Source organism: Myotis brandtii, unplaced genomic scaffold (genome assembly GCF_000412655.1).
Source record: "Myotis brandtii unplaced genomic scaffold, ASM41265v1 scaffold26, whole genome shotgun sequence".
In the NCBI taxonomy this organism is placed as follows: Eukaryota; Metazoa; Chordata; class Mammalia; order Chiroptera; family Vespertilionidae; genus Myotis; species Myotis brandtii.
In genome coordinates this window covers 2,835,138-2,847,390 of record NW_005359880.1, presented here as the reverse complement: position 1 = coordinate 2,847,390, position 12,253 = coordinate 2,835,138, and the positions used below count along the sequence as shown (strand labels likewise).

Genomic DNA, 12,253 nt, shown 5'->3' with positions numbered 1-12,253 from the left:
ATTTTGGTGGAAGTGGGCACAACAACTTCTTGGCCAGAAGTAGGCCACTTTTACCCCTGCAAAAGGTCTACCTTATGGAAAAGTAGTGTAAATGAGGCCAAAAAAGATGATTAGGGCTGATAGAGAACTAAATACTGGAATAAGACAAGTTTGTTGTGAGCAAGGAGAGTTTTTGATCTGCTGTGACAGCCTGGAACTTGAGATACAGGTAGGGTAGAAATAAAGATTTGGGATTTATGTGCACAGAGGTGGTAAAAAAATATAATGCCTTACATTCTTACAGAGCTTTTGAGTTTGCCTAGAGCTTTTACATCCAAGGTTTTTGCTGATGCTCACAATAACTTAGTCACTAGGGTAGACAGGTAACTCCCACTGATTATCACATGTGAGATGCCTACTCTCAAGTGGATACTTAATCAAAGTCACTTTCTTGTTTGTAGACAAGACAATGAGGGTCAAAGATGCTAAGTAACTTGCCAGAGTTCACAGAGCCAGTAAGTGTTGGAGCGAGGACTTGGACACAATTCCTTTGCTCCCAGCTTATTCTGTTTTCCACACTCTACATTATGAGCCCGATCATTAGTTCTACATAATTCATCCAACAAACACTTGAGCCCCCACTGTCCGTCTCATATAGTATCAAGCTATAGGAATGCGGAGATAACTATGTGTAATGCCCGCACACCATCGGGGAAAATAAACTTTTCTTTAAGAACCGAATTTGGCAAGTGCTGAGACAGTGGTGGGAGCACGAGTGTTCCAGAGCAGGGATGTGTGGGGGGGACAAGGGCTTCACAGGGAAGGTGAAGTTTGAGCTGAGGCACCATCCAAAGCTCTCCCAGATGGTCTAGTCTTGCACTTCACCTCCCAGGAAGTGTCAGTGGACATGCGGGAAACAGGGAGCTTCTAAGAGGAGGAACAGGGTAAGCAAGAGTCAGTGGGAGCAGAGGGATGTGGCAGCCAGGGCGTTGCGCCCCGGGATCTCCCTCTGAAAGAACCGGATGTGAGGAGTGTGGGCGGGGACAGCCTCCAGCCGCTGCCCCTCCAGGGTCCACCTCAAAGGTCAAGCGGAGGGGACACTTCCGGGGCTGCTCCTGGCCTTGTCAGGGCATGGAAAGGGCCACGTCATTCCTGCCCCCCAGGGGAGTCTGGAACCAGCACTCGCAGAGCAGCAGTCAGGCAGCCCAGCGACTCCTGCCGGACCCTCCTTCCTCCCCCTCCTTTTGCAGGTGTCAGATCCACATCACATCACGGTGCAAGGCTCTGCCCACCGACTCTGCTACCCTCTCCGTGACACACAGTGAGACAGGGGGAGACACCAAGGGGAACATATTTGGAAATGCAGTACCGTTGTTTTGTAAGTGAGAAGAGGACCGTGCAGAACGCCATCGTGGTAGGAGGAAACTCAGCAGAAGCCCTGTCGCCCCAACGTGGAGAGAACCAATCTCGGGAGGATGGCCTCCGGTTGGATGCGGGAGAGGAAATGGTAGTGAGAATCCTCGCGGCTACGTGCCAGGCATAACAGTCGGTGCTACAACAGTGCTGACTGAACGAATAAACAGGAATGGAGAACTAGTAGGGCATGTAAAGCCAGCAGCTGCAACAGAAAACCCCCAGATTCTCAGTTGGTTTTATCCTGCGAAGGTTTGTTTTTTCACTTGCAGCAAGACCAGTGCTGGTCAGGAGACCTCGCCCTGTGGCTGTCCACATAAAGCAGGCGTTGCTGTCGGTGCCAAGAGAGGGAGGAGGGAGCATGGGGTTGGAGGATTTTTAAAGGTCTGACTTGGGAGTAGTCTGCATCACTTCTTCTCACACCCCATTTGCCAGAAACCCAGACACATGGCCTCAATCTAACAGGGAGGGAGGGGGAAGGAAAGACCTGTTCCTGGGTGAAACAAGGCTGGGCAAACCCATTGTCTCTGCCACATGTACTATGCCATAGTGCTTGGCAACGAGGAACTAACTACACACCTTCAAAAAGATGAGTGTATACATGAAGGGCTGGGGAAAGGATGGGGACATTAAATTGGAAAAAAAAATTTTTAATCCTCACTGAGCCACTCTGGCCGGGCAGGGACAGAGACGGGGAAGTTTTAACTCATCCAGTATTTTTGAAGAGTGAGCAGACAGTCCAAATGCAACAAGTGAGTAAGCAGGGGGGGGGGTTGTTTGCAAGGAAGTGGAGGTAACTCAGCTCTGCCTCCAGGAAGGAAGGAATCCTTCCGTGCTGCCCACATCCACCCTCTGACCCCAGGGTTGGAAATTGCTCTCTCGGCTCCCACCCACCCTTTGCATTTGCGCACCCTGCTCCTGTATGGAAAGGGCCGGTTCCCCTCACTAGGCCACACGCTCTGTAAGGAGGGGGTGGGGTATGTATGCCTGCATCCCAGCCCCGTGCACAGTGCCTGGCACAAAATCACTATCTGTTGTGTGAATGAAAAGCATTCTCTTCCACTTTGGAGACTCTGGGGTAGGGGACCTGGGGTGGAGAAGGAGCATCCCTCCTTTTGTAATATTTTTTTTAAAAAAATTGGTGATGAAATATACATAATAACCATTTTAACTGTTTTTAAGTGTGTAGCTTTGTGGCATAAAGTACATTCACATTGTTGTGCATCTATCACCACCATCCGCCTCCAGAACTCTTTTCATCTTGCAAAACTAAAACTCAGTACTCACGAAACAACTCCCCATTACCCGCTCCGCCCTGCCCCTGGCAACCCCCATTCTATTTTCTGTCTCTATGAGTTTGACTGCCCTAAGGGCCTCCCATAAGCAGAATCATATAGCATTTGTCTTTTTGTGACTGACTTATTTCACTTAGAATAATGTCCTCAAGGTCCACCGACGTTGTAGCATGTGCTAGAATTCCCTTCCTTTTTAAGGCTGAGTAATATTCCATTGCATGTATATGTCACATTTTGTTTATTCACCTGTAGATAGACACTCTGAGTGTGCTCAGACACTTGGGTTGCTTCCACCTTTTGACTATTGTGAATAATCTGCTTCGAACATGGGTATATGAATATCTCTTCACAATTCTATTTTCAATTATTTGGGATACATCTACGCTTTTTTAAGGTGCTTCAGGTGATTTGACGCACACCTAGGGTTGAAAACCTTCTTTCATACAAAAGAGAAGAAGAGAGTTGAAGGGAATGATGAGGAATGCAGGAGTTGGGGGAATGAGTGACAGTGCATGGGGCAGGAGACAGGCGCGGGCGAGATGCTGAGAAGAGTTTATTATGGCCAGAAACCAAGGAGATGTGACAAGGAGAAAAGTCCCAGGATTCTGAAAAAGAGAGGATGTCAGATGACCTAATTTCTTAAGTAAAGGTGATGTCACTGCTGACCGGTGCAGGAACTGGGGTGAAAGTGAGGTTGGAATTGAGGAAAGAGAGGGTTGATTCATAGTAGTGGCAAGAGGAATGCAATTGGGAGATGATGGGAAGATAAATGATCAAAGGACAGAGACAAAGAAAGGACCCAGTGGAATATGTGTGAGGAGTGGGGGTCAGAGCGGAAGAATTCCTTTTTATTAAAATTAAACTCACAGGAGGGCAGAGAGTGAAGAAAGTTTGTGGCAAGTGTGCTGAGAAATGGCTAAGAAATCACGAGAAGGCTAAGCAGGATGTTTGCGAGGTCAGGTCACTCGGTGGGCTTCGGGGCTCCAGGGCCAGGTGGAGAAAATGGATCATGGAAATGATCCAGGTTTGGAAATGGGCCAGAGGATGTGGCTGAAGGTCAAGGGAGGGGAGGGAGGCTAGATGCCGAAGTGCTGAGCATTGCATACCTAAACAAACCCAGGGCCTCACAGAGCCCTCCCGGTTCAAATAAGGAACGTTGCTGTCGAGGACTTAGACCCTATTATCTTATCCGGTCCAATCAATCGCAATGTTCCTCTGCGCCTGCCCTTGCCCAGAGCCCTCTCTGTCTCTAGACTGTCTTCCTCGCCAGGGAAAACCGACCTTCTAGATCAAGGTCATCCTGGCTGCATTCAGGAACCAGAATTCTCCCTGGGTGCCTGTCTCATTGCTCAGTGGCTGCAGTCTGCAGCCCAGCCCAAGGCCATCAGTAGCAGATGGCTAAGACCTCAGGGACCCCCTCAGTGAGTCAAGGCAGTGACTTTGCACTTCTAGAAAGCCTTGCCCTTTCTACTCTGCAATGGCAGCTGTGGGCTGCAGTGACAAAGTCCCCAGTGATCTCATTTTGAGCTCATCTTTGTAAATAGAAAATAATCAGAAGTTTTCTAAGCAATTGTACTGGAAAATCCATTCCCAGCCTCCTCCCTTCCTCCTTGATGACCCACTCTATCTTTTTGATCTGGAACTTTCTTTATCTGGTATCTAATAGCAAATATGAAGCTCTGCTCCGACTTCCCGTGATGCCCCATTTACCGGGAGCCTTTGTTGGCATTGCCCCACCTCTCTTCCCTGCTCTGCGGGTCTCAGCTCCCTCCCTGTGTAATTGCTCAGACGGCCTCCTGCCTGCTCTGAGAAATCTGTCAGCTGCTGCCTGCTGCTTGTTGTCTGTTATCTTTTACTTGCTCCACTGGGTTTTTGGCTGCCCTGTGGACATTGCTGCTGTTCTAGGACTAGATATAGATCTGTTTGTTTTTCGAAGTAGCTTCTTACACTAGCATTTTGCTGTCCGTGTTTTATTGCTTTTCTCTCTGAGTTTTTCCTCCTTGTCTACTTCCAGTTGAGAACAGGAGTTATCAAAAGCGCCCCAGAAGGCAGGCAGCCTCGGGGAACCACTATCTTAGCAGAGTCCTTGGAAGTGTTCAAAGTGACAGTGTCCTTCAATTGCAAATGTGCAGGCCTGGCAACTGGCAAGCTGACTCTGGGACAACCCAATCCTGAGAAGATACGGAGAAAATGAACTCCGTTTAACAGATAAAATAGCCAGACAAAGTTAACTATAAAATCTGTGGGGCGGGGAAAAGAAAAAAATGTAACAGGAGATGTCCTCCTGTTCTTTGTTTTGCATGTGGTTTCTGACAATGGGGAGTGAGGCCACTCCAGGGCTCTTCTTAGAAATTGCCCGTGACCATCCTTGCTCCATTTCTTAGCCCACTTCCACTTCATTCCAGCTCAGCAGAGCTGCTGACCTTTGACCCGTCTGTTTGCTTCTAGAAACTGCTGTTGGCCCTTGATTTTTCTGTGTTTGCACTGTCAGCACTCCCTGGGGACTAAGCTGTTTTGATTCTTGGCTGCACCAGGCACAACACCCCACAACTAGTTTTGGTCCCATTTTGAGCTCACTCTAGGTGCTACCCTCAGGCTCTCCCTCTCTGCCCAGCCTTCAGAAGCTGTAGGGTTTGGGAGATGGGGGTGAGTGGATCATGGTGCAACACAGTTTACAGGGAGTATTGGAAAGATGCTTGTCCTTGGGTGGCAGAAATGAGAGAAGAGAGAATATAAAAGAAAGAAGTGGAAAGAGGTTTAGAATAAGTTCTTTGCACCCGGCCGGCATTGCTCAGTGGTTGAGCATGGACCTATGAACCAGGAGGTCACAGTTCGTGCAGGAGGTAACTGATGGATGATTCTCTCTCATCATTGATGTTTCTATCCCTCTCTCCCTCTCCCTTCCTCTCTGAAGCAAATAAAAATATGTTTTAAAAAATGTTTTTAAATAAAGGTGAAAAAATTAGAGTATCAGTCAAGCAGTTAAGAAAATCATGGGGGAGGAGTGGGGAGAATATCATGAATCCAAAATTTGTAAAAGTTCTAAGAAATAGGAACAAATATTAGAGTTGAACTTGAGAATCTGTGTAAGAATCAGATCCGTGGTAAAACGTAATAATAATAATCCAGGCCCATTCACAATTGGCTTAAAGGTAAATACCCCTTCCTGATCAAAAGAGTGAGGCTGTCTGGCCTCACTCTTTCTTTTTTTGAAATAATTTTTATTTTATTTTTTCGATCACCATTTATCCCCTCTATGCCTTCTTCCACGTCCCCCCACTCCTGTCCCCGACCATCGCTACACTGTTGTTCATGTCCATGAGTTCTCTCTCTTTTTTCCCTCAATCCCTCCACGCCTGGCCTTACTCTTTCATTCTTTCACAGACCTATTTTACAGATATTTTTGAACACCAGCCAAGTACCTGCCTCGTTCTCGATGCTGTGGGAACTATAAAGAAGTAGAACACTTCATGAATGCCCTCAAGATAGCCAGACCCATGAAAGTTAAGTTAGGAGAAAGAAACAAAGGCTACTGCAAGAGAACTTGACTAAGTATTGATTAAAAAGGTACCATGTGTCTTCATGAGGAAGTACCCTGGGGACTGGAGGGGATTGAGAGGGTTCATGGAGAAGGTGAGCCTGGAAGGGACCTGATGCATAGGTAAGACTGAAAGGGAAACGAGGAATCCTCGTGCTTAGTGAAGATTTCCTGAGTTCTCGTTGTACACGACAAATTGTAGAAGAACTGTCTCAAGTTAAAATCAACACAGGATACCTTTGCTGGCTTCCAAAACTTTGGCAAACATCTGGTTTCTGGCTGTTGGGCTAATGCTCAGGTGTCCCGAGTTTCAGATGTTTTATCACGTTACACCTCAGGAAGGCATGTTCTGTGACCTGGAGAGCAAAGATAGAGGTTCCCGATGCATTCAGCGCCAATAATAGAATGCTTGCTTAACAGCAGGCTAATCAATAAAGATGTTTAATTATCTTGCTAAACAAGAAGCCCACGGTTGCTATAGCTGCCCACATATATCATGAATCGCTGCCCAAGCTATTTCTTTCACTGCCACCTTCAATGGAAGGGTTTCACATGCCTTTAGGCTTATGTCCCCCCCATCGGCACAAGAATGGCAGCTGCAGCTCCACAGAACTGGACCTAAGCCTGCAGAAAGGGGCAGGGCCACCAGCGTCCTTCTCCCGTGGCTGTCTTTCCACCCAAGAGGAAAGTCTTTGACGGGGTTCTCCAGCAGATTTCCCCTAAAACCTCACGAGCCAGAACTGAATCAGATGCTTATGTCTAGCCAATTACTGGCAAAGCCACTTATGATTCATCCCCTTGGACTGGGGTAGACGCCCAGCTTTCATGAGATCAAGGGATCTCTACTCACCTTCTGAATAAAACCAGAGTTCTCTTTGGCAGAGAAGACAGCGGGCATGATGGGTGAACACACAGTGAACAAAGTCTGCCACCTTCACCAGAGCTAAGTCCCTGCCAGTGCGGCTCCTTTAAAGGCCGCCGCCTGCATCTTCCTGAGCTACAGCAGCCCCTGACCCTGGCCTTCATTTACAACTCACTTTCCCACTTCTTAAAACGTATTGTTCCTGCATCGTGGATCTGATTTATGCAGGAGAGGTGATGAAAACTCCAATCAGCCAGCCCTTATTCAGAGAAAACGCCTTGGCCATGCCCCATAAAATTGGTGAATGAATGTGCTTTTGTATGTTTTTGTTCCTGCATCGTGGATCTGATTTATGCAGGAGAGGTAGTTGAAAACTCCAATCAGCCAGCCCTTAATCAGAGAAAACGCCTTGGCCATACCTCATAAAATTGGTGAATGAATGTGCTTTTGTATGTTTGTAAGTTTAAAAACTGTTAAAGTTAGGAGTCATTTTTACAACTCTCCTCCTTAACTAAACTGGCTAAAAATGAACCAACTAATCTCTAGATAACTGCTTTTAGATAACAGGGCTCCTTATATTATAAACTTTAGGGTTTTTCTGTTTGTTTGTGTTTAGGTTATTTTGCCCTAAATTCCCTACTGCAGCAATTTTCAACCTTTTTTATCTCATGGCACACCAAAAAAATATAGTTTTTGCCCATCTGACAAAACAAATAGGTATCATTTTTATTCCTTCACACTGTAAGGCTATTGTTGTGTTAGCCGTTGCCTTTTTTTTTTTTTTTACTTTGACAATCTAAGGGAAAAGAGGTCAGTGCTCCTGACTAAATAGTCAGGTACTTCATGTTTTAAAAATTCTTGTGGCCCATTGCATGAAAACCGCTGTCCTACTGGATTGAAATCTAGTGGACGGAGCTCATGTCTTAAACAAGTCTGTGCCCAGAACGCTAGAACTGTGCATTCCATATAGTAGCTACTGGTCACACATAAGGCTACTGAGCATTTGAAATGTGGCTAATGAGACTGAGGAACTGAATTAATTGTATTAAGTTTTAATTAATTTAAAATGTTAAACTGATTCAGTTATTGGAAAACTTTCAAGTATTCTTGAAACAACTCAGGTATGACAATCTACTTTTCCCACTGTAGATTTTATTGTGGGGAGGCGCGGGACTTGGTTGGAAGGTCTGTAAGGAGGAATCTCTGAAAGGTTGGAGGCCTCTGGGGGACCTTGCCGAAGGCAGCAGCCCCTGCTTGACTTTCCCAAACAAGTCTGCTCCCCCCACCCCCAGGTGTTTGACTAGAATCTTTATGTTTAGACTTCAAAATGTCTTTGTTTGAAAGAAACTACAGATGCAGGTGCTTTTTCAAGGATGCTTACCCTGTTGATAGTATCTAATAGTTAAATTTTAGTTCAAGCTGTAGCTGTTGTGACAATAAAAGCCTAAGGAGGCAGGAGAACAGGGCTTTTTGCTCCTAAAGCAAAACAGCCCCTTAGCCTCTTTTTCACAGAAATGTGCCTGTCAGAGTAATCTATCCATCTGTTGCTCAGGGTCTGCAGGTCAGGCCAGGCATTTTATGAAATCTAGATATAGACTGACTGTTTCTGATGAAATCTTAGCATCTGAGTTTAGATGTGCCATAAGTGTAAAAGATTGGATTTTGAAGCCTTAGCATGGAAAAAGAGTGTAAACAAAAAAATCTCAAGTAAGTTTTTATATTGCTTACATTATGCAAAGATAATATTTGGAACAAATTGGGTTAAATGAAATATATTAAAATTAATCTCACTTGTTTCTTTTTATTCTTTCAAAGTCGCTGCTAGAAAATCTTAAGTTACCCACGTGGCTTGCATTGTGTTTCTCTTAGACAGTGCTGAACTGGTAAACAGTGAGCGCTCAATTGTTCACTGACTGAATGAATGCATGAGCTCAGTGACTTGACCAAGGTCACTTAGAAAAGCCGAGCCTCGGGTGCCTTCGATCCCCACTCCCTCTTTCTTTCCATCATGCCTTGTAGTCTCCTCTAGGCCACACTATGCTTCCTGGTCACGTTCTCATGTCCACCTGCAGGACAGAGACCTTCCCCATGGAGGGGAGGGAAGAGCCTGTGTTGAGGTTCTATAAAGGCAGAGGCTTAGAGAAAACGGAGCCCTTTCTGGAGGCGAGGAGGAAATGATTTAGGATGCCAAATCTCAGAGGGCATTTGTGTTTCATATTTTACCGTTTCTGGGTGTCTTTCCTGAGCTCTCCAGTCATTTCATTGTACGTTCTCATTCTGAAAGTTCTTTCAGTAAAAGGGTGGTTTTACACTTCTGGGCAGATTTCTTGCTATTCCCAGGGCTCTGGTGACACAAAACAGACCGGAGTAACATAGGCCGTGTGCGCACACTGGAGGAGAGGCGAGAAACGGGCCACCCACACTGCTTGCTGCTCGCCGGAGAGGCTTGGCACTCTGGTGGCTCAGAGAGCAATGCCTTTGTTAGACCCTGACCCAGAAGGCTTGCTGGAACTGCACTGAGTCCATTCCCCAGACTGTAATCATTACAGAGCTGAGCCTCTCCCAGAAAACACGCACAAAGCCATCTGGGCCTGCGAATCACACGCTCAAGTGAAAGCACAGCCATTCCATATTTGCCATTTTACATCCTCCTGTTCACACGGAAAGTGTCTTCATTTATGTAGGATTTCATTCAATAGACATTCATTCAACAAATATTTATTGAATACCGTATTGCTGTGTGCCAAGCAATGGGAGTGCCCGAGATAACACATACTGACTTACTGGTCTGAACCAAACATAAATTACTTCTGTAGCTGAACTACAAGTACAATATGTCTAAAGGTATCTGAACTATCAGAGGCGAAGAGCGGCACAGATAATAACTTTTAAGAGTATAAGCCAAAGCTGCATCTTTGCATAAATAGTATACTCGCCATCCTGGTTCAAAACTAGGGTTTCTCTGAACCAATTGTTTCATCTCTGCCAGTGGTATTACAAATTTTGGTGTAACTCCAGGAATCAATTTTAAGGAAATAATCAGATAAATGGTCAAAGCATTGCACATATGGGTGGTCACTGCAGTGTTAGGGAGCAAAACCATGGAAACCCTCTAAATGTTGAATAAGAGAGGTTTGATAAAATTGGGGCCAGTCTATATGATGGCAAATCATTACAAATCAAGTTCTAAAAAATATATAGTGATGTGAGGAAATGTTTTGCTTATATATTAAGATTTAAAACTTGGGCTATTAAAACATACATGGTATATGTTGTCAATTTGGGGGAATATCGACATATGCAGAGAAAATAAGACTAGACGGCTATATAATCAATTAACAATGTACCTCTGGGGGTGAAATTATGCATGCTTTTAAAGTTTTTCTTCTTTACACTGTATATTTTTAAATGTTCTTCATAATTGTTTACTATTTTTGTAAGAAGAAAAGAATAATTTTTCTTTTGTAATTGTGATTTTATTGATTGTTTTGAGGATAAGTACACAGACATTCAAGTTCTACACAATTCTTAACGTACAAACCAAAAACCTAAAGAGTCGTGTAGTTGTGATTCCTTTCTAAACAGTTATTCCGGTGACTTTCCAGCTTAAAATCTGAAGGCTAATTTTCTTTCATAGAGTATCAAGTAACAATATCTTCAAATGTTGATACGCTGTTATATCAAGGTCCCACTAATTCACAATTTAATATCATATGCACTACATAATCTCATTTTCAATTTTTCACGGCACATTAACAAAGTTACTAGGAAAACTGGACTACCACACCAAAGATGTTACAGAGTGCACAAAATTCTGACAGGGAGAGCCAAGATCAAGAGAACAATTCTACCAAAAATATGAGACTGGAAGTAACTGAAAATGTTCAGGACATATTAAATGCATGACTGACTCCAAATGGCCATTTAATATGCTTTGTATTATAGGATATAAATACTACCCCATCTATGGAATGTTAAGCTGCCACCAAAGACAATCAAAGTCTCCCATATTCAATATGTCATTATTTTCTGGTTGTACCAAAAAATAAACAACCAGCAAATGATTTTACCTCTCTCTCTTTTTTTTAAAAACATTTGCATTTAAAAAATAGGGTGGGGTACAATCCTACCCCTCTTAACAGTGTTTATAGAGCTATTAAAAACCTTGCATTTACAAAACAGTTGATAAAAAATATCCCTTAGGATTGTACAAGAAGGAAGACAGGATCCCCTGACAGGACGTGGTATGTGATATTAATCAGACTTGGCTTCTTGCTCTCCTGCTTCATCTGAGTCTGGACTCCCCTTGTTTTTAGTTTCTCCATTTTCTGCAGGTAGATAGATCCTTGTTAGTTTCCTGGTTAGCCACTTCCAGCTGTTTTCTCTTTGCTTCCCCGCACCCCCTTTTCTTTCTTTTTCTTTTCTTTTTTTTTTTTTTGCACTTCTTCTGTCTGCAGAGTTATCCTTTCCTGCTGCCTTTTTTTGGCTTCGTTTCCACTTTTGCAGGAGCAGGTTTAGCTGACAACCTTGCAGATTTCCTCTTAGGCTCCTCCTTCAACACCCCCTTCGCGGAGCTAGCCTTCCTCTTGGGCATTCTGAGCTGCTGGGGCCCGCGATGCAGGCAGTGGGAAAACCCAATAATAAAAATTTAAAAGAGATCTGGTGCAGTGACATTGCTCTCCTCTATGGAATTATAAATATTTTTTGTAACCAGTCACCCCCTAAAATCTCTTCATTTCTTTAAATACTCACTCTGGATCTTCACACCTAACTTTATTTAAAACTTTTGAACCAATTTGTAACATTGTGACAAATGATGTTTATGGCACATTGCAATTAAATCCATAAACTTACTTCCTGATATCACATGAGGTAATACTACTTACCACCCCAGGCTACTGGGAAGACTGCATGATACAAAGAATGCCGGTGCTTGGCCCATAATGATTCCCTCCCCCTCTACCTAGATTTATTCCCCTCACCACTCTGCTTTGCATATTGGTAAATTTTTTTATAAGTAATTCATTTCTTTTTTTATTGTTTTTTATATATATATAGCATAAAATAACCACTTTAACCATTTTTAAGTGTACGGTTCTTGGTATTTAGTGCATTCGCATTGTTGGGCAACAATCACCATCATTTATCTCCAGGACTGTTCATATT

General features: G+C 44.1%; 1 pseudogene; it reads right to left on the bottom strand.

The window, feature by feature from the left end:
- Positions 1-11,341: 11,341 nt before the first annotated feature.
- On the bottom strand, positions 11,342-11,784 carry LOC102241853 (annotated as a pseudogene).
- Between the last annotated feature and the right edge of the window lie 469 nt (positions 11,785-12,253).